Source organism: Tachyglossus aculeatus, unplaced genomic scaffold (genome assembly GCF_015852505.1).
Source record: "Tachyglossus aculeatus isolate mTacAcu1 unplaced genomic scaffold, mTacAcu1.pri SUPER_30, whole genome shotgun sequence".
NCBI lineage: Eukaryota > Metazoa > Chordata > Mammalia > Monotremata > Tachyglossidae > Tachyglossus > Tachyglossus aculeatus.
In genome coordinates, this window is record NW_024044837.1 from 7102338 (window position 1) to 7129495 (window position 27158).

Here is a 27158-nt window from a genome sequence, read left to right on the forward strand (position 1 = left end):
GGAATGAGTGGTGTTACAAAATCCTTGACACTTCGTTGAATGTCATTTGCCATTATTATTTCTTTTTAAAGGACGATGTTTTTAGAAGATTCCAGGTTGGGGAACTAGGAGCCCTGTAGGATCTGTGAAAGCAGGTGTTGGAGAATCCGGATTTCTTGCAGTGCAACACCATTCTACAGGATATATGGAAAAATAATTCACAGATAAATAAGCACACACACACATGTTTATTTCTGTAGAAAGTGTTCCTCTACGTTACTGTGTTTGTTAACCTACATCGAGTAGAGGAGGGAAATTTCACCTACTGTGATCAACCTTAGTCACCTCAAGAGCCTTTTGTTTGGAAACCTCTCGAAACACCACAGCTGCATGGTTTGAAGCCAGCATCATGCAAGGAAGAACAGGTCCATGTATTAAGAAGCTAAAGCTTGCATCCATATGCACCAGTTTATACCCTTCCTAAATGAATCATTTGTTGTGATGTCGACTACTCCAGCGCAGGCAAGGACTCGACCACCATGCATGTGATCTTCTTGACTTTTAGAAGTTTGAGAAGAACACTAGCATGGCTGCACCTGTGACTTTTGGGAATGTTATGTGGATGAGTCTGAAATCCTGGTGCTCCTTTCATCAATTAACCGTATTAATTGAGCACTAACTATGTGCAGAGCATTGTACTAAGTGCTTGGGAATATGAAACACAACAGAAATAGCAGGCACATTCCCTGCCCATAATAAGTATGTTTGCTGTCATTGGTCTTTTATATTTTTGATCGCTCTTCTATCATTCATTCAATCGGATTTATTGAGTGCTTACTGTGTGCAGAGCACTGTATTAAGTGCTTGGGAAGTACAAGTCGGCAACACATAGAGACTGTCCCTACTCAATAACGGGCTCATGTCTGTTGCCAATACTGTTCTCGCCCTCCCTCCCCGACTCCCCATGCCATGCTTTTTAGATTGTGAGCACACTGGGGATCAGGAACCATGTCTAAAAGTCATCTATGTTTTTCTTTCCCAGTGCTGAGTAACCATCTTTGCACGTAGCAAGCACCAAAAACTTTTACTACTAAATAAAATACTATTATTATTATTAGAGGTCACTTTTTTTCTTCCTAGTTATACAAGGGGTACTAGGGAATTCCCATCTCTGGGTGTATTACCTCGACTAAGGCATATATTTTCTTCTTTCCTGAGGCATTTAGAAGCTCATGGACTAGGTGAAAGGATCTTAGCTGTGATAGCTTCCAGTTAGATAATCCCTATTTGAGGCTGGGCAGCTCCTAGAGGCATAGGGCTGGACTGAGCTATTTAGGCCCCCATGACATCCTCTTCGCTCCCCTCCCCCCACCCCCCGACTAAACTGTAATATCCTTGAGGGCAGAAATCATGTCTACCAAAACTATTGCATTGTACTCTCCCAAGTGCTTAGTACAGTGCTCTGCACACAGTAAGTAGATTGTAAACTTGTTGAGGACAGGGCTTACTCTTATTTCTCTTGTACCTCCCAAGCAGTTTTTTATGCTATTGGTTAAGCACTTACCATGTACCAGGCACTGTACTCAGCACTGGGGTAGATACAAAAAGTGGCATGGCTTAGTGGCAGGATCATGGACTTGGGAGTCAGAGGTTATGGGTTCTAATCCCAGTTCTGCCACTTATCAGCTGTGTGACTTTGGGCAAGTCACTTAACTTCTCTGTGCCTCAGGTACCTCATTTGTTAAATGGGGATTAATATTTTGAGCCTCACGTGGGAAGACCTGATTACCATATATGTACCCCAGTGCTTAAAACAGTATTTGGCACATAGTAAGTGCTTAACAAATAGCATTATTATTATTATTACAAGCTAAGCAGGTTGAACATAATCCATGTCCCACATGGGGCTCACAGTATCACTCCCCATTTTACAGATGAGGGAACTGAGGCACAGAGAAGCTAAGTGAGTTTCCCAAAGTCACACAGCAGACATGTGGTGGAGCCAGAATTAGAACCCAGGTCCTTTTGTGTCCGTAGCACTTTAGTACAGTGCTAAAAGGCATGGCCACATCTAACAACTGACTTCATTTGTCACTACAGAGTGACTGACTTGTAGATCCTGAAAGCCACCAGAAAAGCTCAAAATATATTGGGTAGATAGATCTTTTGGGCTAAATACTGTGTACCCTGCATACCGCATATGGTAAGGGCTCAATAAATTTCACTGATGTGCAAATCATGCAGTGGTTCACAGGAATGGCCTTTAAATGCAACAAAATAGATTTAGCCAGCACATGAACCTAGTGGTACAAAGGTGCTCATTTTCTCTAGAAGAGAATTCAGTTGGGGAGTATAGAAACTCTTCCCCACTGTCTTCCCCCAATTTCCCTCTCCACACTCCAAAATTTTAAGGGGATAAATTCTACGTTGGAAAACACTCAGTGAGATACAGCCGTCGTTGGGTAGGGAGGGTCTCTTATTTTTTGCTGAATTCTACTTTCCAAACGCTTAGTACAGTGCTCGGCACACAGTAAATGCTCAATAAATAGGGTTGAATGAATAAATGAATACTGCTCTGGACAAAAATTTCCCATCAGAAGAGTGAGTTCTGACTGAAATATTTGTGGCCTACAGGACAGAGCATGGGTCTGGGAGTCAGAAAGACTTGGGTTCTAATCCCAGCTCCATTGCTTGCCTGCTGTGTGACCTTGGTCAAATCACTTCAGTTCTCTGTGCCTGTTACCTCATCTGTAAAATGGGGATTAAGACTGTGAGCCCAATATGGAATAGGGACTGTGTCCAAGCCAGTTTTCTTGTACCCACCTCAGTGCTTAGTACAATACCTGGCACATAGGAAGCACTTAACAAATACCAAAATTGCTATTATTATTATTATTATTTAGTAATTGATTGAATCTTGAACCATTCAGAATTTACCATTACACTACATTGCAAACTCCTGTGGGCAGGGATTGTATCTATCAATTTGATTGCAATTCATTCATTCATTCAATCATATTTATTGAGTGCTTACTGTGTGAAAAGCACTGTACTAAACACTTGGTAAGTACAATTCGGCAACAGATAGAGACAATCACTACCCAACAACGGGCTCACAGTCTAGAAGTGGGGAGATAGACAACAAAACAGAACAGGTAGACAGGTGTCAATAGCATCAAAATAGATAAAGAGAATTATAGATATCTACACTTCATTAATAAAATGAATAGAATAACAATGAAGAAGAAATATACACAAGTGCTGTGGAGCGGGGAAGGGGGTAGAGCAGAGGGAAGGAGTAGGGGTGATGGGGAGGGTAGGAGGAGTAGAGGAAACGGGGGGCTTAGTCTGAGAAGGCCTCCTGGAGATGAGCTCTCAGTAGGGCTTTGAAGGAAGGAAGTGTCCTTGTTTGGTGGATGTGAGGAGGGAGGGCATTCCAGGCCAGAGGTAGGACATGGGCCTGGGGTCAACGGCGGAACAGGTGAGAGTGTGCAGGCTGGGCTGTAGAAGGAGAGAAGGAAGGTGAGGTAGGAGGGGACAAGGTGATAGAGAGCTTTGAAGCTTTGAGGAGATGGTAATCTACTCTCTCAACTGCTCAGTATAGCTCTGTGCACACAATAAGTGCTCAGTAAATATCCCTGATTGATGTTGATCACCCATTCCATGTCTGTACAGTGAAGTTACCCACGTGGGTTTGTTTGTGAAATACAAGAGGCAGAGCTCATACTATACAGTGCTGGAAAGGGAAATGGAGAGTGTATGACCTCTCAAGCACGCTTTAATTTTATAATTCCAATCTTATAATTCAACCTTGACCTGTACTACAGCTACTAATGCAAATTTGGGGCCCCAGAACCTCTATTTCTAAGGGAAACCTTTGTTTTCCCAAAGTAATCAAAATATTTCCCTCAACTTCCCACTTCCTTTTTTCCATTCAAACACAATCAAAGCTCAGTCTTGGTGAGTATCACAATTCTTACGGAAAAACAAACTAGTGCAATTAGATGCAGACAGTCTAGATTTCAATACATCTCAGGGGAAAAGAATTTGGAAGCATTTTATTGATTCACTGAAGGGAGAGGACTCTAACTGATCTATTGGCCAATTCATTGGTTATTGTCTTATAAACAATGAAATCAGCCCAGGAAATCTGACCATCTTCTAACTCAGAAGCCAAACCTGCCCTGTGGCTACAAGGCATGGCCAAGGTAGTGAAGACTGAAGTCAGTTGTTAGACGAGTGACTGGCTTATAGATCCTGAGAGCAACACAGACGAAAGCAAAATACATTGGGCTAATAGATGGTTTGGATTATATAACAATGTCAGTTTGCATGGACTCGTCTAAAATATTATTACAATCATCATTACATTTGCTCAGCACTTAGTGTCAAGCATGTTCTAAGTGCTGGGGTAGATCCAAGTTGATCAGTCCCAAATGATTTAAAATAGAGGTTACTTTCCATGAAACAAAAATATAATTACATTTTTACAGAAAAATCACTCCCGCTCATGACCAAAGAGCATGTTATTCACTATTTCACCCAATCATAGATGCCATCTTGCTGTTAAAGACAACGGTGCAGATAACTTAAAATGTATGGAACATTGTTTTTAAGTGGCGTTTCTTAAACCTCTCCAGCATAACCTTCATCATCATCATCATCATCATCAATCGTATTTATTGAGCACTTACTGTGTGCAAAGCACTGTACTAAGCGCTTGGGAAGTACAAGTTGGCAACATATAGAGACAGTCCCTACCCAACAGTGGGCTCACAGTCTAAAAGGGGGAGACAGAGAACAAAACCAAACGTACTAGCAAAATAAAATAAATAGAATAGATATGTACGAGTAGAATAAATAAGTAAATAAATAGAGTAACAAATACGTACAAACATATATACATATATACAGGTGCTGTGGGGAAGGGAAGGAGGTTTCCAAAGGAATAGAAAATGTCCCAAGCTCCATGTGGCATTTGGAGCCAGAAGAGAATGTCTGTGACACCTCTTCTTTATATTAAGAGGGTAAGTCTGTTTTTCATTAAATACATTTATGTATAGGAGAGATAATTTATAGAAAAAGCTCTCTTGTCCTTTGAGGTTGCAAATAAGTTTTTTGACCCCCAGTAAGAACAGCTCTTCAGCCATTGTAAACCTGTTTGATATCAGGGACAGCTTTCCAGTGTAGTATCACCAGTTATTTCTAAACAAGGAAGGCATTATAATAAAAATTACAATCATGTATACAATGAAAAACAACAGAAGACAAGCATACCGTACCTAGTCATAGCTTTGGGGATTCAATATATTTGTTATTAGTTCTTGAGTCTGCTAAGTTATTGAAGAAAACCAACAAAACTACCCCCCACACTCTTACCAAGTGCATTTTGACTGTGCTCAATGTTTCTCTTCTTGACAACTTGAATCCTAATACTTACATACAGATGGAGGGGGGCATTTCTTCTTTAGTTTCTGAAGCTGCTATTGTGAAGGGTGAGGAAGTTTTTATCTTCTGTTTGGTGACATATGGAACCTGATCTCTGAAGCATTTTATCCTCAGGAGAGCAGAGGAGTTGTAATTAATCCTACTGAATAATGGCTGATTTCTTATTTGTGTGATGAAATTTATATAGTTGGAGCAGCATGACTTAGTGGAAAGAGCACAGGGTTAGGAAACAGAGGTCACAGGTTCTAATCCTAAATCCGCTACTTGTCAGCTGCGTGACTTTGGGCAGTAGATTGACATAAGAGTACTTAGAAACAGCGGATCAAAATAAACAATTGAATATATAATTGAATGAATGCATGTACAGAAGTCCTGAGGATGACATAAATAGGTACTGAAGTGATAGAAATGGCTGGCAGGTTTACATGGCTTGGGATGCTGGGAAATAATTGGGGAAAGTATGTTGGAAGAGGTGGAACATTCAGGAAGGTTAGGAATAGGAGGAAATTATTAGTCTGTCAGATTTGGGGAAATAAAAAATTCTAGGACAGGAAAATGGTGTGAGCATAAAGGGGAGAGATGGGAGAATTGAAAGCATTGTACAGTTAGAAGATTAGCATTGGTGGAAAGAAGAGTGAGGGCTGGGGAGTAGCAAATGAAGACAGCAAACATATAAAGTGAAGTAATGTGGTGGAGAGCCTTGAAGCCAGTTATTGTGACCCTCAAGTAAATGCCCATCACAACCATCATAAAATTCATCCAGGGTTTTTTTGCTTTTTTATGGTATTTTTTTAGTGCTTATTATGTGTCAAGCACTGTTCTTGGAAGTGGATATTCTAAGTGCTGGGGTAGATTCAAGTTTTATCAGGTTGGACACAGTCTCTGTCTCACAGAGATCTCACAGTCTAAATAGGAGGGGGTAGGATTTAATCCCCATTTTACCATTGAAGAAACTGAGCCACAGAGAAGTGAAGTGACTTGCCAGAGTCACAGTGGACAAATGCCAGAGCTGGAATTGGAATCCAGGTCCACAGATCCCCAGGCCTATGTTCTTGCCACCAGGCCACACTGCTCTTTTTCTGAGTTTCAATTGGCACCCTCCACCAGAGTTAGGCTCTGGTACCTACCAATTTCCCTCCCCATTTCCCGTCTAGGTAGAGTGGGGAGGGTGGGGAATCAGTGTAGCTGATGCTCTGTACTGAGGGACAGTTTGATTGGGGGGTTCCATGGTCTCATCAACATCCCTTTTTTGGGTTTGTAAAACTTGGCTAAAACAATTTTAAGAGACAGGATCGAGATGAAATGGGGCTGGGGCAAGTTGACATGGGTGGGGGGAAAGGGGGACTTGGGCAAGTAAAAAGGAAAAAATAATGTTTCCGTGACTATGAGGTCTGATCTACACAGTGGGCTTCAAAAGGACAGTCTTGTTTAGAAGTGGATGAGAGCACTATTGTTGCTCACTAGGACATGCCTGCCTGACCAGTACTCAGCTTTGTCAGGCCGAGGCAAAGAAGCCATGTGGGACTGTTGTTCCAGTTGCCCGGTCACTGCAGCATAAGTCAGTTGGAGGCTGATGGAAGAAGGAAAACAAGGTACTGGTCTTTGTAAGTGGGGTTGGTGGATTAAGGCCCCACTTTGTTTCACAATCTACTTCACACTATTAGGTGAGGTCCAAGGAAATCACTTGGGAATGTTCAAAGCATTAAAGAAGTTTACTGACGTGACAAAATAAGTAAACACTGTCTAAATGAAAACACCTAGCATAGTATCTGAATCAAATTCCCAGTCTATACTAGGTAAATAGATAAATTCAATTGTGACAGGAGGTGATGATTCTGGTAATTCAGGAAAAACAAAAAACTATTTCTCAAGAAATTCTCAAACAACTGAAGTAAATGCATTTTCTTTCTTGAAATAGCTGGATAATTCATTGTCAAGATCCGCCCTTTCCTCTCCATCCAAACCGCTACCCTGCTCGTTCAAGCTTTCATCCTATCCTGTCTGGACTACTGTATCCGCCTCCTCTCCGATCTCCCATCCTCTTGTCTCTCCCCACTTCAATCCATAGTTCACACCGCTGCCCGGATTGTCTTTGTCCAGAAACGCTCTGGGCATGTTACTCCCCTCCTCAAAAATCTCCAGTGGCTACCAATCAACCTATGCATCAGGCAGAAACTCCTCACCCTCGGCTTCAAGGCTTTCCATCACCTCGCCCCCTCCTACCTCACCTCCCTTCTCTCCTTTTACAGCCCAGCCCGCACCCTCCACTACTCTGCTCACCTTGCCTCGTTCTCACCTGTCCCGCCGTCGACCCCTGGCCCACGTCATCCCCCTGGCCTGGAATGCCCTCCCTCCCCACAACCGCCAAGCTAGCTCTCTTCCTCCCTTCAAGGCCCTACTGAGAGCTCACCTCCTCCAGGAGGCCTTCCCAGACTAAGCCCCTTCCTTCCTCTTCCCCTCCTTCCCCTCTCCATCCCCCCAGCCTTACCTCCTTCCCTTCCCCACAGCACCTATATGTATATATGTTTGTACGTATTTATTACTCTATTTATTTTACTTGTACATATCTATTCTATTTATTTTATTTTGTTAATATGTTTTGTTTTGTTCTCTGTCTCCCCCTTCTAGACTGTGAGCCCACTGTTGGGTAGGGACCGTCTCTGTATGTTGCCAACTTGTGCTTCCCAAGCGCTTAGTACAGTGTTCTGCACACAGTAAGCGCTCAATAAATACGATTGATTGATTGATTAATTGATAATTACTTCAATTACTTCACTTATTACTGTACCTGTCTCAGAATTGTCATTTCTGAACATCTCAGCTAAGCGTTAAACAAAATTTAATCAAAAATAATGTGAATCCTGCCTATCAAGAGCATATAGTCTATCATAGAAAACAAAAATAATACAATGTAGATGCAAAGGCGTGGGCAGATGAATATAAGCATTCATCATCATCAACAACAGCAATAATATATTTTTTAAATGACAAGTTTTGAGGACATAGCCACATATGCAGAGTACAAAGGACAAAGACAATTGCTTAAGGGGCAGGGTAAGAAATGATATTAGACACAGCACAGGCCTGAGACTCAGAAGGACCTGGGTTCTAATCCTGACTCTGTCACACGTCTGCTGGGTGACCTTGGACAAGTCATTTAATACTTTAACTACTAGAGAAGTGGCGTGGCTCAGTGGCAAGAGCACGGGCTTTGGAGTCAGAGGTCATGGGTTCAAATCCCGGCTCCATCAATTGTCAGCTGCATGACTTTGGGCAAGTCACTTAACTTCTCTGTGACTCAGTTACCTCATCTGTAAAATGGGGATTAAGACTGTGGGCCCCCCATGAGACAACCTGATGACCTTGTAACCTCCCCAGGGCTCAGAACAGTGCCTTGCACATAGTAAGTGCTTAATAAATGCCATCATTATTATTATTACTTTGGGCCTCAGTTACTTCATCTGTAAAATGGAGATTAAGCCCTATGTGTGACAGGGACAGGGACCAACCTGATTAGGTTGTATCTACACCAGCCTTTAATACAGTGTCTGGCACATTATAAGTGTATAAAAAATAGCCATAAAAATCGTAACAAAATGAGAGACAAGGTAGAATAGGAACAAGGGATTAACTAGGGGAAGGGGAGGAATGAAGAGGGAAAGTAGTGTCTCTGAAAAGCAGGAACAATAGATGAGAAACTTTCTTCCTTAAAAGAAAGATCTCAAAACTGTTGACTTCTGGGCCTAAGTCTGGTCGTGAAATAAATCATAATTGTGGTATTTGTTAAGTGCTTACTGTATGCCAGACACTGGACTAAACACTGGGGGGGATACAAGCAAATCAGGTTGAACATTGTCCCTGTCCCACATGGGGCTCACAATCTCAATCCTTATTTTATGGATGAGGTCACTGAGGCACAAAGAAATAAAATGACTTGCCCAAAGTCACATAGCAGACAAGTGGCAGAGCCAAGATTAGAACCCATGACCTTCTGACTCCATGACCAATGCTCTATCCACTATACCATGCTTTTCTCAAATAAAGCAGCAAAATGAATGGCCTTCTCACTTGGAAGGTGGTCACACTATGCTCACAGCAAAGGCACTGAATGAAACTCTAAGGACATCACTATGTTGCAGGCCATGGGTTTAAAGATGGCTGGGAGCAATCTAACCCCATTTTGGCCAGCAGGACGACTTCTGCAGGCACAAAACTGAGCACAAATGAGTCATGTCGCTCATCCAGAGAATGAAAATGTTTTTCATTCATTCATTCAGTCAGTCGTATTTATTGAGCACTTACTGTGTACAGTGCACTGTACTAAGAACTTGGAACGCATAATTCAGCAATAAAGAGAGATAATCCCTGTTCACAATGGTTTTACAGTCTAGAGTCAGAGGATCTGATTTCTAATCCCATGTACCTGCTGTGTGATCTTGGGAAAGTCACTTCACTTCTTTGTATCTCCGTTCCCTCATCTGCAAAACGAGAATTCAATGCTTTCTCTCCCTCCCACTCAGACTGTGAGCCCCAGGTACGTCCTGATTATATTGTATCTACCTCAGTGCTTAATACAGTGCTTGGCACAGAGTGTTTAACAAAGAACACAATTATTATTATTATCATTATTATCACTATCATTATTAGTGTAACCGGTTGAATTATTGGGGCTAGGATCTAGGTCTCTTGACATTCTAACCCATACTATTTCCAATATTTAGTATCGTAGTTTATTCATGATACAATGACTAAAAATCCTTACAGAAAAGAAATTTACCATGGATAGTTAAAATTTTCCTTGTCTCCTTGCTGCATTCATTCATTCAATTGTATTTATTGAGTGCTTACTGTGTGCAGAACACTGTTCGAAGCGCTTGGGAAGTACAGGTTGGCAACATATAGAGAGGGTCCCTACCCAACAGCAGGCTCACAGTCTAGAAATGGGAGACAGACAACAAACCAAAACATTAATAAAATAAAATAAATAGAATAGTAAATATGTACAAGTAAAATAGAGTAATAAATCTGTACAAACATATATGCAGGTGCTGTGGTGAGGGGAAGGAGGTAGGGTGGGGGGATGGGGAGGGGAAGAGGAAGGAGGGGGCTCAGTCTGGGAAGGCCTCTTGGAGGAGGTGAGCTCTCAGTAGTTCTTTGAAGGGAGGAAGAGAGCTAGCTTGGTGGATGTGCGGAGGGAGCACATTCCAGGCCAGGGGGAGGACGTGGGCCGGGGGTCGACGTGGGCCGGGGGTCGACGGCGGGACAGGCGAGAACGAGGCACAGTGAGGAGGTTAACGGCAGAGGAGTGGAGGGTGCGGGCTGGGCTGTAGAAGAAGAGAAAGGAGGTGAGGTAGGAGGAGGCGAGGCGATGAAGAGCCTTGAAGCAGAGAGTAAGCTGTTTTTGCCCGATGCGTAGGTTGATTGGTAGCCCCTGGAGATTTTTGAGGAGGGAGAATATTCCCCGAACATTTGTGCACAAAGATGACCCGGGCAGCTGCGTGAAGTATAGATTGAAGTGGGGAGAGACAGGAGGATGGGAGATTAGAGAGGAGGCTGATGCAGTACTCCAGTCGGGATAGGATAAGAAATTCAACCAGCAGGGTAGCAGTTTGGCTGGAGGGGAAAGGGCGGATCTTGGCGATGTTGTGGAGGTGAGACTGGCAGTTTTTGGTGACAGATTGGATGTGAGGGGTGAACGAGAGAGCAGAGTCGAGGATGACACCAAGGTTGCAGGCTTGTGAGACAGGAAGGATGGTAGTTTCGTCAACAGTGATGGGAAAGTCGGTGAGAGGGCAGGGTTTGGGAGGGAAGATAAGGAGTTCAGTCTTGGACATACTGAGTCTTAGATGGCGGGCAGACATCCAGATGGAGATGTCTTGAAGGCAAGAGGAGACACTAGCCTGAAGGGAGGGAGAGAGAGCAGGGACAGAGATGTAGATTTGGGTGTCATCAGCGTAGAGATGATAGTTGAAGCCGTGGGAGTGAATGAGTTCATGTGGTCCTCATGAAATTATTATTGTATGGAAATAATCCCATGTTAATGGAATGTAGGGATATGAATTACCTTTATATAACCATCCAAGCATATATATGGAAGTGGGTTAAAAAGGTGAGTAAAAATAGTCCATTGCACGTTGTGCACATGCAACATTGTCTTCTGCAGTGCGGTGGCATTTGCGACTTTTAGCACCGTTTCATGGTCCTCAGACTAAATGACAGTCCATAGTTCCATGCTGTCTCTGTGAAGCAGTTCACATTCACCTGCATGTCTTCTGCCAGACTTTCCTCAAGTTTTAAAAGTTCCTGAGGATTACCTCAAATGAATTTTGACCATGTTTAAAGTCTACTGAGTTGGAGGTTTCCCAGTGTATCAGAAGACTATCAGAAAAACTTTCAGTTCTTGTTTAATCCTCAAGCCCAGCAGAATGAAACAGATTGCTTTGCTCCCGCTGATGATTAGGAAAGGATTCTAAAGGGTACTTCGAAATCCTGCTCCACTAATCACACTGCTGAGGAGGAGAGCTTGGATTTTGATGTACTTCTGTTGTCCATCTAACTTAATTAGTACTATAATTGTCAGGACACAAGTGTGCTGATGGTATCAACTAGTTTTGTAAAGTTTATATCTACAACAAAGATGTTCTTGTGTTGCTTGTGCGCTAGTGTTATCTGTTCAACTGATCATGCCATCTGCTTTTCTACATTTTATTCTGAAGCTACATGGTGATTTGGGAACTAAACCGTTTACTATATTCTTTAATAGTCAATCTAGGAGGATTCTGGCTGTTTTCTGTCTCTCCCTGGTAAACGGTTAGGCACCCTTTATGTTGTTTGTTTGGTTTTTCTCTTTTGTTTGCTTTTTAATAGTAATTGTTAAGCACTTACTATGTGCCAAGCATTGTACTAAGCACTAGAGTAGATACAAGCTAATCAGGTTGGACACAGTACCTGTCCCACATGGAAATCATAGTCTTACTCCCCATTTTACAGATGAGGTAACTGAGGCCCAGAAAATTTGTGACATTATAATAATGATAATAATAACAATAAAAAAGAATTCCAAAGACCATAGTAATTCACTAATAGCACTCACCTAAGGCCAGTTCTTTCTAATTTCTGGGTTAGAAGTTATTTATTTCATAGGGTTGAAGGCAAGCGTATGCGGGATTCACTCATTCATTCAATCGTATATTACATATTTACTATTCTATTTATTTTATTTTGTTAATCTGTTTTGTTTTGTTGTCTGTCTCCTCCTTCCAGACTGTGAGCCCGCTGTTGGGTAGGGACCGGCTATATATGTTCCCTCTCTTCCTCCTCTCCATCCACCCTGCCTTACCTCCTTCCCCTCCCCACAGCACCTGTATATATGTATATATGTCTGTACGTATTTATTACTCTATTTATTTTACTTGTACGTATTTATTCTATTTATTTTATTTTGTTAATATGTTTTGTTGTCTGTCCTCCCCTTCTAGACTGTGAGCCTACTGTTGGGTAGGGACCGGCTCTATATGTTGGCAACATGTCCTTCCCAAGCGCTTAATACAGTGCTCTGCACACAGTAACCGCTCAATAAATACGACTGAATGAATTAATATGTTCCACCCCTCCTCCTCCTCCCCATCCCCCCCGCCTTACCACCTTCCCCTCCCCACAGCACCTGTATATATGTATATATGTTTGTACGTATTTATCACTCTATTTATTTATTTTACTTGTACATATTTATTCTATTTATTTTATTTTGTTAATATGCTTTGTTTTGTTGTCTGTCTCCCCCTTTCAGACTGTGAGCCCGTTGTTGGGTAGGGACCTGCTCTATATGTTCCCCCTCCTCCCCCTCTCCATCCCCCCCACCTTACCTCCTTCCCCTCCCCACAGCACCTGTATATATGTATATATATTTGTACGTATTTATTATTCTATTTATTTTACTTGTACATATTTATTCTATTTATTTTATTTTGTTAATATGTTTTGTTGTCTGTCCTCCCCTTCTAGACTGTGAGCCTACTGTTGGGTAGGGACTGGCTCTATATGTTGCCAACTTGTACTACCCAAGCACTTAGTACAGTGCTCTGCACACAGTAAGCACTCAATAAATACGATTGATTGAATGAGTAAATGAATCCTAAACTCAGCTCACGATCATTCCTTGCTAAATTACTCAAACAGCCTAAATAATCACAGGAATTCTGTTTCTCAAAATCAGTTTCTTTAGAGCTTCCTTCACCTCCTTGTTTCTCAAGCTGTAGATCAGGGGGTTTAACATGGGGATCACCACCGGGTAGAAGACTAACATCACACGATATTCATTTAGTGAATAGTTGGAACTAGGTTGTAGATACATAAAGATTAACATCCCATAGAATATAATGCAGCTGTCAGATGGGAAGCACAGGTAGAGAAGGCTTTGCACCTGCCCTCAGCAGTGTGCAAGACGGAGGAAAGGACATATGTATAAGAAGTTAGAATTATGAAAAACATGCCTAACATATTTAATCCTGCACATGTAAAAATGATACTTTCATCCACATGGGTGTCTGAGCAGGAGAGTTTGAGGAGTGGAGGGCTAATGCAGAAAAAATGTTGGATGACATTAGAGTCACAGAAAGACAGGCTTCTTATGTAACTTGTATGAATCACTGACTTCAAGAAGCCTGCAACATATGCCCCAGTGATCATTTTAAGGCAGATTGCCCTGGACATAATTATAATGATCATAATGACATTCATTCATTCATTCATTCATTCATTCAATCGTATTCATTCATTCAATCGTATTTATTCATTCAATCGTATTTATTAAGCGCTTACTATGTGCAAAGCACCATACTAACTGCTTGGGAAGTACAATTTGGCAAAATATAGAGACGGTCCCGACCCAACAACGGCCTCACAGTCTAGAAGGGGGAGACAGACAACAAAACAAAGTATTCTAACAAAATAAAATGAATAGAATAGCAAATATGTACAAGTGAAATAGAGTAATAAATCTGTACAAACATATATACAGGTGCTGTGGTGAGGGGAAGGAGGTAAGGCGGGGGTATGGGGAGGGGGAGAGGAAGGAGGGGGCTCTGTCTGGGAAGGCCTCCTGGAGAAGGTGAGCTCTCAGTAGGGCTTTGAAAGGAGGAAGATAGCTAGCTTGGCGGATGTGCGAAGGGAGGACATTCCAGGCCATGGGGAGGACGTGGGCCTGGGGTCGATGGCGGAACAGGCGAGAACGAGGCAGAGTGAGGAGGTTAGCGGCAGAGGAGCGGAGGATGCGGGCTGGGCTGTAGAAGGAGAGAAAGGAGGTGCGGTAGGAGGGGGCGAGGTGAGCCTTGAAGCCGAGAGTGAGGAGTTTTTGCCTGATGCGTAGGTTGATTGGTAGCCCCTGGCGATTTTTGAGGAGGGGGGTAACATGCCCCAAGTGTTTCTGAACAAAGATGATCCGGGCAGCAGCGTGAAGTATAGATTGAAGTGGGGGGAGACAGGAGGATGGGAGATCAGAGAGGAGGCTGATGCAGTAATCCAGACGGGATAGGATGAGAGATTGAACCAGCAGGGTAGCAGTTTGGATCGAGAGGAAAGGGCGGATCTTGGCTATGTTGTGGAGGTGAGACCGGCAGTTTTTGGTGACGGATTGGATGTGAGGGGTGAACTAGAGAGCAGAGTCGAGGATGACACCAAGGTTGTGGGCTTGTGAGACAGGAAGGATGGCAGTGTCATTTACTAAGCACTTACTATGTGCAAAGCACTGATTTAAGCACTGGGGAGGTTACAAGGTGATCAGGGTGTCCCACGAGGAGCTCAAAGTCTTAATCCCCATTTTACAGATGAGGAAACCGAGGCACAGAGAAGTTAAGTGATTTGCCCAAAGTCACACAGCTGACAATTGGCGGAGTTGGAATTTGAACCCATGACCTCTGACTCCAAAGCCCGTGCTCTTTCCACTGAGCGACGCTGCTTCTCTGATAACTGCATAGAGCAGAGGGTTGCAGATTTCAGTGTAACAGTCACAGGCCATCAACCCAAAAAGGATACATTCAGTTGTGGCCAAGACAATGAAAACACACTTCTGCAGAAGGCACACCACAAAAGAGATTGTTTTCCTTTCAGATAATAAATTCACCAGCATCTTGGAGGTGATCGCAGATGAATAGCAAACATCAGCAAAGGGCAAGCTGATGATAAAATAAATACATGGGGGTATGGAGTCGTGAATTCACCCAGATCAGCACCATCATCCCCAAGTTCCCCAGCATGGTGACCACATAGACAGATAAAAACAGGATGAAAAGAATGAGCTAGAACTCCTTGGAGTCCACAGTCCTCAGGAAGATGAACTCAGTCATGGTTGTGCGATGTTGGTCTGGCATTTGTTTATTCCTTATGGTGTTCACATCTCGGTACATGTGGGGCACGTTTTTTTGTATTCCCCACGGAACATTTAGAGAGGAGAATAAAGGGTGAGGCATTGAGGCAGTATATCCACACACTGGAGAAACCTAGGAGAAAAACAACTCAGTAAGTGACAGGGAAAAACCATGAAGAGTTCTAGAGGGAAGGTGTTAGGGCAGCTCATTGAGAAAGGAAGCAGTCATAATGGTTTCTAATTTCAATTTGATAAACAGGCAGGATTATAACCCAACTTAGATCAGGTAGATTCAACTCATTTGTCAATTTAGAGTATTCATTTGTGGGTTATCTGTGCAAATTTCTCAGAACTCATCAGTTGCAACCCTACAGCATGAAGCAGGAAGCAGCGGGAAGCAGCATGGCTAAGTGGAAAGAGCATGGACTTGGGAAGCAAGGTAGTGGGTTCTAATCCCTGCTCCACCACTTGTCAGCTGTATGACTTTGGGCAAGTCATTTAACTTCCCTGGGCCTCAGTTGCCTCTTCCATAAAATGGAGATTAAGATTGTGAGCCCCACATGGGACAACCTGATGACCTTGTTTCTATCCCAGTGCTTATAACAATGCTTGGCACATAGTAAGCGCTTACCAAATACCAACATTTTTATTATTATTATCATCAGTCAGGATTTTCTCTTAGGAACTTTCTCCAAGGAGTATTGTGGAAAGCCTATGATTCTGGGAATCTTGAGGCCCAAATTCTGATTGGCCTGCTGATTGATCTAAGGCAGGTTATGACTTCACAACATCAATTTACTTTTCCTGGAATAGGGATAGAAATCTTTGCCTCTTCCTATGTCCCAGAGATATTGCGTGAATTGATTGAAATTGTTGATGTGCAAATTCATTAATTCATTCAATTGTATTTATTGAGCACTAACTGTTTGCAGAGCAATGCAACAATAAACAGCCACATTCTCTTCCCACAACATGTTTACAGTCTAGAGTATTTCTGGGAAAGAAACAGTATGGAAATTTACTCTACAGTGAATTTTTCCACTGCACAAATGTGCACCTTCTGTTTTGAAAACACAGCAATTGATTCTTCTGACAACATGCTTCTGCCTGGAAACTGCATAAAGAAATAATTGTGTGTAGGTGAGTAACATTAGATTGTGAGTTTGTTGTGGGCAGGAATGTGCCTGTTGCTATACTGTACTCTCCCAAGTTCTTGGTACAATACTTTGCACACAGTAAGTACTCAATGGATATGGCTTAATGAAGGAATCAGACACAGAGTGTTTCACCATAAGTTTTCCTGAATGCAGGTTCTGCGTTCCCCCCCACATTTTCCATTTAGTACTCTCTCCAGGTATGCATGGGATACGTTTTTTTTAATTCCCCATCAAACGTTTAGAGAGGAGAAAAGAGGGTGAGTCATTTCCACTGCCTTCTCACAACATTTGATGAGCCAAAGAAGCATCCTTTCCCACACTTTCCAGATGAGGTCTTCCGTTTTTGGATTTATCTGTGGTCCTGCCTTGTTCACATTATTGTTCCCCTCCATTGGATGAAGATTACTGATAATTGAGAGTGCTTAATTCCTTCCCACCTCAAAGAGATGATGAGAAAATGAACAAGATCACCTCCATGCCAAATTTTCCTCAGATATACGTTAGCATGCAAGTTTATTATTTTAGATGAAATGTGACTTTGGGTATTTGACAATGTACATAGTACAGTTTCTATGTACTCATTCCTGGCTGAAAGACCTACTGCCCTGAATCCTGGGTCATGGTGCTGCTTTTATTTCCCACCATTCTACCTCCACTATTCAAATCCCCAACATGTCTCTCAGTGTCAGCATCTTTAGCCAAGGGAGTCAGGGTAAAGTGTAGGTTAGGAGCATTCCAGAGTTCTCTGCCCTACCCGCTCTCATTTTTTGCTAATAAAATGGTTTATTTCCTGTAATTGCTCATCTGATACAAGGTTGTAGCAGGTTGTAGCACCTACACTCCAGGGGGAACCTTCTGATCTGCTGCATTTCTGACAGATGAACCAACTTTAGCATGCTTTAAGCAGTGCTACCTCTCTCAGGGTTGCACCTGGAGAGTTTCCAGTATGCTACAGTCTCGACTATGGGAGGGAGAGTCGAACAAAGGCATACCCATTCCTTTCCTAGTTTGAACATTGGCTAGTGAGTGGAAGGCAATCTGCTACAAGTCAAAACTCATCTGCACTGGGCAGCAGCAGCATGGGAGAGAGTCAAAGGCAGTGGCTCGTTTACTGTGCAAAAGGAGGCAATGGTATACCGCTTACATATTTTCATGAAGAAAACTCTATGGATATACTACCAGAATTGTTGCAGATGGAAGTGGGGCGATCTGAGATAGATGTGCCTATGGCATTACTATAGGTTGGACACGACTTGACAGCATAAGACAACAAGCAGTGCTAAAACATCATCACTTGCCTGCTGTGTGATTTTGGGCAAGTCAATGAACTGCTCTGTGCCTCAGTTTCCTCATCTATTAAATGGGTGCTCAGCACCCATTCTCCCTCTTATTGAGACTGTGATCCCAAAGTGGGCCAGGGACTCTACCTGATCTGTATCTTGTATCTACCCCAGCACATACCTGAGTACATGGCACATCATAAGCACTTTTTCATGGTATGGGTATAGACAAGCATGGAGTAGATACTAGCTAATCAGGTTGGACACAGTCCATGTCCCATTTGTGGCTCACAGTATTAACACTTATTTTACAGATGAGAAAACTGAAGCACAGAGAAGTTGAGTGATTTGTTAGAGGCCACACAGCAGACAAGCAGCAGAGCCAGGATTAGAATTCAGATTCTTCTGATCCCCAGACCGGTGCTCTACCCACTATGCAATGTTACTTCACTTAACAAACACCACAGTTAGTTTTAATTATCACGAAAAAGCAGCAAGGTGTATTGGATAGGACACGGGCCTGAGAGTCAAAGGATCGTGGATTCTGCTCCCAGCTCAACCACTTGTCTGCTGTTTGACCTTGGGCAAATCAATTCAATTCTAATCCGTCAAAAAACCTGCCAGTCTTACCTTCACAACATCCCCAAGATCTTCCCTTTCCTCTCCATCCAAACCACTACCTTGCTGGTTCAATATCTCATCCTATCCCGACTGGATTACTGCATCAGCCTCCTCTCTGATGTCCCATCTTCCTGTCTCTCCCCACTTCAGTCTATACTTCAATCTGCTGCCTGGATTATCTTTGTGCAGAAACGCTCTGGGCATGTTACTACCCTCCTCAAAAAACTCCAGTGGCTGCCTGTTAACCTACGAAACAAGCAAAAACTCCTCGCTTTCGGCTTCAAGGCTCTCCATCACCTTGCCCCCTCCTACCTCACCTCCCTTATCTCCTTCTCCAGCCCAGCCCACACCATCCACTTCTCTGCCGCTAACATCCTCAGTGTATGTCGTTCTCGCCTGTTCCACTGTCGACCCCCGGCCCACGTACTTCCCCTGTCCTGGAATGTTCTCCCTCCGCACATCTGCCAAGCTAGCTCTCTTCCTCCCTTCAAAGGCTTACTGAGTGCTCACCTTCTCCAGGAGCCCTTCCCAGACTTAACCCCCTTTTTCCTCTCCTCCTCCCCATCCCTGCCCCCAGCCCTACCTCCTTCCCCTCCCCACAGCACTTGCATATATATTTGACAGATTTATTACTCTATTCATTTACTTGTACATATTTACTATTCTGTTTATTTTGTTAATGATGTGCATATAGCTTTAATTCTATTTGTTCTGACGATTTTGACACCTGTCTACGTCTTTTGTTTTGTTGTCTGTCTCCCCCTTCTAGACTGTGAGCCCGTTGTTGGGTAGGGACCGTCTCTATATGTTGCCGACTTGTACTTCCCAAGCGCTTAGTACAGTGCTCTGCACATAGTAAGCGCTCAATAAATGCGATTGAATGAATTAATGAATTCACTTTACCCGGCCTCAGTTACCTCATCTGTAAAACGGCGATTGAGAATGTAACGCTCCTGTGACACAGAGACTGTGTTCAACTCCATTTGCCTGCATTACCTCAGAGCTTAAAACAGTGCCTGGCACATAGGAAGCACTAGCAATCAATCAATCGTATTTATTGAGCACTTACTATGTGCAGAGCACTGTACTAAGCGCTTGGGAAGTACACGTTGGCAACATATAGAGACAGTCCCTACCCAACAGTGGGCTCACAGTCTAAAAGGGGGAGACAGAGAACAAAACCAAACATAATAACAGAATAAAATAAATAGAATAGATATGTACAAGTAAAATAAATAAATAAATAGAGTAATAAATATGTACAAACATATATACCTATATACAGGTGCTGTGGGGAAGGGAAGGAGGTAAGATGGGGGGATGGAGAGGGGGACGAGGGGGAGAGGAAGGAAGGGGCTCAGTCTGGGAAGTCCTCCTGGAGGAGGTGAGCTCTCAGTAGGACCTTGAAGGGAGGAAGAGAGCAAGCTTGGCGGATGGGCAGAGGGAGGGCATTCCAGGCCCGGGGGATGACGTGGGCCGGGGGTCGATGGCGGGACAGGTGAGAACAAGGTACGGTGAGGAGATTAGCGGCAGAGAAGCGGAGGGTGCGGGGTGGGCTGTAGACGGAGAGAAGGGAGGTGAGGTGGGGAGGGGGTGAGGTGATTGAGAGCCTTGAAGCCCAGGGTAAGGAGTTTCTGCCTGATGCGCAGATTGATTGGTAGCCACTGGAGATTCCAAATATGGTATTATAGCAAATACCATAATTATTATTATAATTATTAGTTTAATACTCATCATCTACAAGATTTGTGGAGATTGAGGGGCTGTAGAAAGTAGCAATGGGAAAATAATCCTATGAACAGACTCTTTAGGAAACACTTGCCTATCTTATGCTGTTGAGTCATCTCTGACCATAGTGACTCAATGGACATGCCTTTCCCAGAAGACCCCACCTCCATCTGCATTTGTTCTGGTAGTGTATCCATAGAGTTTTTTTGGTAAAAATACAAAGGTGCTTTCCATTGCTTTCTTCTGTACAGTAGACCTGAGTCTTCACCCTCATTCTTTCATTCAATCGTATTTATTGAGCACTTACTGTGTACAGAACACTGTACTAAGAGCTTGGGAAGTACAATTCAGCAACAAACAGGGACAATACGTGCCCACAACTGGCTCACCCATGTCGCAGCTGCCCAGCACAGATGAGTTTGATTTGTAGCAGATTGTCTTCCACTTGCTAGCCACTGCCCAAGTCTGGAATGGAATGGGTATGCCACTGCTTGACATTCCCTCCCAGAGCTGAGACTGGTAGATTACTGGAAACTCTCCAGGTGCCATCCTGAGAGGGTTTTAGGGTTTCGGGTTTTAGGAATCTCTAGTAAAGTTTATTTCTGTCAGATTGGTGTCATACTGATTGGCTTAGCTAGCACCATCTTGACAGATTCTCATCACTATTTTCAGTAGTCAATTCTCCCCCAGTGAGAATTGCTTCTGGGTAATCTCATCCCCAGACTGATTGACTGGTAGTGCTATCTCCTACCCCAGTGCCCCAGACTATGCCAAGTGATGACAATCCAGATGATATTCTAGGCATTTAAATAGGCATCACAGGAAGGCATTAAATTCCCTGGCCTATCAACCTTCCTAGGAGGATTGGGTAGGACAAGGGAGTTAAATAATTTGTTTTTCATTGATTTTCCTGGTCTGTTCTTGGATTCAATTTGGAAATATTCTTATTTGGTCTCATGACTTTTGAGATTTGTTTCCCCAAACGATCTGAAGACTGATGAAATATGAAAGCGTAAGGATTGGGCAATTCAAATCAATTAGTCAATCAATGGCATTTAGTAAGCACTTACTGTTTGCTGAGCACTATACTGAGCACTTGGGAGAGTACAATACAATAGAACTGGTAAATACATTCCCTGCCCACAATGAGCTTACAGCCTAGATGGGGAAACAGACATTAATATAGATATATTTTACAATATAACATTATCATGCATTCTTCCAGGCTGTGTTCACAGATCACATCTTGGAGATAGAGCATATTCAGCTCTAAGGGGAATGGTTAGGCTGTACCTAGTGGAGTTTCCATTCCTCTGTTAATAGCAAAGGTGGGACACACACTATCAATCAATCATATTTATTGAGTGCTTACTATGTGCAGAGCACTGTACTAAGCTCTTGGGAGAGCAATTTACAGTCTTGAGGGGGAGACAGACATTAATATGAATAGACAGACTAGATATTTGGAACACAAACTAGGTGTTCCAAACATCAGGAGTAGATATCAATAATCAACTTCAAGAGAGGAACTCTCTTGGCTAGGGAAAAATAGCGAGAGACAGAAAGTTCTTTAAAGATTTGCATATCTTCTTCCTCCCAGTAGCTGTTCATAAACTCCCTTCTCTGGTCTCTGAGATCAGCAATATTGTGGAATACTAACCTCACCGACCATCAGATCACTCAATCAGATTTAGACCCAGAATTCTTTCACAAAGAAAAAAAGTATTAATACTAGTCAGAACTCAACAGAAACCCTCACTTACTATCAAAGTTGGAAAGCAGGATGCCCCCTTAAATATAAATGCAATCTGAAAATACTTTCACAGAAGGCAGGTAGTATAGTGAGAAAACTTAGAGCTGCACCCTTGCCTGTCTATATACTTTGTTGCATCTGTGCTCCAGAGGAAACGTGGTAGAGTGCTGACCCTAGGCAAGCTACTAGCACTAGCATCAACTCATCATCATCATCATCATCAATCGTATTTATTGAGCGCTTACTGTGTGCAGAGCACTGTACTAAGCGCTTAGGAAGTACAAGTTGGCAACATATAGAGACAGTCCCTACTCAACAGTGGGCTCACAGTCTAAAAGGGGGAGACAGAGAACAAAACCAAACATACTAACAAAATAAAATAAATAGAATAGATATGTACAAGTAAAATAAATAAATAAATAGAGTAATAAATATGTACAAACATATATGCATATATACAGGTGCTGTGGGGAAGGGAAGGAGGAGGAGGGGGAGGATCCTAGGAAGGTTGATAGGCCAGGGAATTTAATGTCTTCCTGTGATGCCTATTTAAATGCCTAGAATGTCATCTGGATTGTCATAACTTGGCATAGTCTGGGGTACTGGGGTAGGAGATAACACTACCAGTCAATCAGTCTGGGGCTGAGACTACCCAGAAGCAATTCTCACTGGGGGAGAATTGACTACTGAGAATAGTGATGAGGATCTGTCAAGATGGTGTTAGCTAAGCCAATCAGTATGACACCAATCTGACAGAAATAAACTTTACTAGAGATTCCTAAAACCCGAAACCCTAAAACCCTCTCAGGATGGCACCTGGAGAGTTTCCAGTAATCTACCAGTCTCAGCTCTGGGAGGGAATGTCAAGCAGTGGCATACCCATTCCATTCCAGACTTGGGCAGTGGCTAGCAAGTGGAAGACAATCTGCTACAAATCAAACTCATCTGTGCTGGGCAGCAGCGACATGGGTGAGCCAGTTGTGGGCAGGTATTGTACCTGTATGTTGCTGAATTGTACTTCCCAAGCTCTTAGTACAGTGTTCTGTACACAGTAAGTGCTCAATAAATACGATTGAATGAATGAATGAGGGTGAAGACTCAGGTCTACTGTACAGAAGAAAGCAATGGAAAGCACCTTTGTATTTTTACCAAGAAAACTCTATGGATACACTACCAGAACAAATGCAGATGGAGGTGGGGTCTTCTGGGAAAGGCATTTCCATTGAGTCACTATGGGTCAGAGATGACTCAACAGCATAAGACAGACAAGTGTTTCCTAAAGAGTCTGTTCATAGGAGGAGGAGGAAGGAGAAGGAAACTCCTCTGAACGGGTTCTCAGTCCTGAAGTCCAAAGACTGTGGTTCATCCACCGTCCTCTATGGTAGACTCCATTCATTCATTCATTCATTCAATCGCATTTATTGCTCACTGTATGCAGAGCACTATACTAAGCACTAGACTTAGACTGAGACTCCATCACGAGTGGTCTGAAACAGAAAAAAAAAGAATTTCTTATTCCTTTAGAAATGTTCTTTGACTGTAAATTGGTGACTTTCAACAGTGTGCCATGACACTGATGTGACATTAGCATATACTGAAAGATCATTAAGATTGCCAGCATTTACTGCCTCAATCTCTTTGCCCTTCTGCCTTCCCAAGTAATCTCCTTCAAAGACCAATAAGCTCAGTTTTCTCATTAATATGATTACAGGTTAAGAATGGTCCTTTTATTTTGATTTCACATTTTAAAGTTGTTAAATATAAATTTTAAATTTATATCAATTAGACAAATGGCCCCCAATCTGTCATTCTCAGCCTCTCCGGGCATCTCCACTGCTCCTCCTTCAGTATTTTCTTGATGAGGGCTTTCCTAATAATAATTGTGGTATTTGTTAACTGCTTAATAATAATAATGATGGCATTTGTTAAGTGCTTACTAGGTACCAGGCAATGTACTAAATGCTGGCGTGGATACAAGCAAACTGATTTGGACACGGTCCCTGTCCCATATGGCACTCACAGTCTCAATAATAATGATAATAATTTAGTATTAGTTAAGCACTTACTATGTGCCAAACACTGTTCTAAGCACTGGTTAGATACAAGGTAATCAGGTTGTCCCACACGGGTCTCACAGTCTTAATCCCCATTTTCCAGATGAGGTAACTGAGGCACAGAGAAGTTAAGTGACATGCCCAAAGTCACACAGACGATAGTGGCAGAGCAGGGATTAGAACCCACGACCTCTGACTCCCAAGCCCGGAATCTTTCCACTGAGCCGTGCTGCTTCCCTACTATGTGCCAAGCGCTCGGGTAGATAAAAGATAATCCGGTTCCACAGTCTAAATAGAAGGGAGAACAGGCATTGAATTCCCTCTTTGCAGATGAGAGAACTGAGGCACAAATAAGTTAAGTGACTTGCCCAAGGTCACGCAGCAGGTAAATGGGGGAGATGGGATTAGAACCCAGGTCCTCTGACTGTGGGTTCCGTGATCTTGCCACTAGGCTGAAGTGATTCTCTATCCTCAGGCCATGGTAGAAAGGTCGTTATTGTGGAAAGTTTATGAGGAGTCCATTAGAAAATTTTAATAACTAGTATCACTGCTGTTTTAATACAGTAGAGAAATGAAATGCTAAATGTGATACTGTTCATAACAGTAGCTTGAGGGGGAAAATGGATAGAGAAACATTTCTGACAGAGAAGCACATTTGTAAATTTCAGTTTTTAAAATTTTCAGTTCTATCTTTGCTATCTCATGCAGGTAGCCAGTCAAGGAAATGTTCCAGGCTACAATGTGCAGTGAGCCAAATTTTCCCCAACGCTTAGTCCTTTCTTGGGATTTGATGAAGCTCTAGCTGTCTATTGACAAATTGTACTTTCCAAGCGCTTAGTACAGTGCTCTGCACACAGTAAGTGTTCAATAAATAGGATTGAATGAATGAATGAATGAATGAATGAATGAATGAATGAATGAATGAAGCACATTAACTTTTTAAGTAAACTAGAAGAATTAAATGCACAAATGTTGCAGGACTAGAATTCTGTGGCATCTCAAGGTGACAGTTTTAGTATTCTTGTTTTACCCCAACTTTAATCATTGGAGCTATTCACCCCTTTTAAAACTCAAGACATTTTAGGAAAAAAGAATTTCAACAGCACATCCCTTTTTTGGTGTTTGGTTGATGGCACAGTGTAACTGTTTAAGCAGTGTAAATGGTTCAAGAATGAATTATTGTGGGCTGTATAGTTGGATATATGCATCCTTCCCAGCAGTATCCTCAGTTGAGATCTCCTCCCTCTTCTCAAGTGCTACTCCAGCTACCTGTGCCTCTGACCCCATTCCCTCTCATTTTATGAAATCTCTAGCCCCTTCCCTCCTCCCCTTCTTAACTTCCATCTTCAACCGCTCACGCTCCATTGGTTCCTTCCCCTCTGCCTTCAAACATGCCCACGTCTCTCCCATCCTAAAAAAGCCCTCTCTTGACCCCACCTCCCCTTCAAGTTATTGCTCTATCTCCCTCCTACCATTCCTTTCCAAACTCATTGAACGAGTCGTCTACACCCGCTGCCTCGAATTCCTCTATGCTAATTCTCTCCTCGACCCCGTCCAATTTGGCTTCCGTCCCCTACACTCCAGCGAAACTGCCATCTCAAAGGTCACCAATGACCTTCCTCTTGCCAAATCCAACGGCTCCTACTCTATACTCCTCCTCCTCGAGCTCTCAGCTGCCTTCGACACTGTGGACCACCCCCTTCTCCTCAACACGCTATCCAATCTTGGCTTCACAGACTCCATCCTCTCCTGGTTTTCTTCTTATCTCTCCGGCCATTCATTATCAGTATCCTTTGCGGGATCCTCCTTCCCCTCCCATCCCTTTACTGTGGGGGTTCCTCAAGGGTCAGTTCATGGTCCCCTTCTGTTCTCTATCTACACTCACTCCCTTGATGAACTCATTCACTCCCACAGCTTCAACTATAATCTCTACGCTGATGACACCCAAATCTACAACTCTGCCCCTGCTGTCTTTCCCTCCCTTCAGGCTCGGGTCTCCTCCTGACTCCAGGACATCTCCATCTGGATGTCTTCCCACCATCTACAACTCAATATGTCCAAGACTGAACTCCTTATCTTCCCTCCCAAACCCTGCCCTCTCCCTGACTTTCCCGTCACTGTAGATGCACTACCATCCTTCCCGTCTCACAAGCCCACAACCTTGGTGTCATCTTCGACTCTGTTCTCTCGTTCACCCCTCACATGCAAGCCGTCACCAAAACCTGCCGGTCTCAGCTCCGCAACATCGGCAAGATCCGCCCTTTCCTCTCCATCCAAACCGCTACTTTGCTGGTTCAATCTCTCATCCTATCCCGACTGGATTACTGCATCAGCCTCCTCTCTAATCTCCCATCCTCTTGTCTCTCCCCACTTCAGTATATACTTCACACTGCTGCCCGGATCATCTTTGTGCAGACACGCTCTGGGCATGTTACTCCCCTCCTCAAAAATCTCCAGTGGCTACCAGTCAACCTACGCATCAAGCAAAAACTCCTCACACTCGGCTTCAAGGCTCTCCATCACCTTGCCCCCTCCTACCTCACCTCCTTTCTCTCCTTTTACAGCCCAGCCTGCACCCTCTGCTCCTCTGCCGCTAACCTCCTTACAGTGTCTCCTTCTCTCCTGTCCCGCCGTCGACCCCCTGCCCATGCCCTTCCCCTGGCCTTGAATGGTGCCAAATCGTACTTCCCAAGAGCTTAGTACAGTGCTCTGCACACAGTAAGTGCTCAGTAAATGCGATTGAATAAATGCATGAATGGAATGCCCTCCCTCCAC

At 43.2% G+C, this 27158-nt stretch overlaps 1 pseudogene; it reads right to left on the reverse strand.

Annotated features, from left to right (window-relative positions):
- Positions 1-104: 104 nt before the first annotated feature.
- Positions 105-15794, reverse strand: LOC119921838 (annotated as a pseudogene).
- Positions 15795-27158: the final 11364 nt, after the last annotated feature.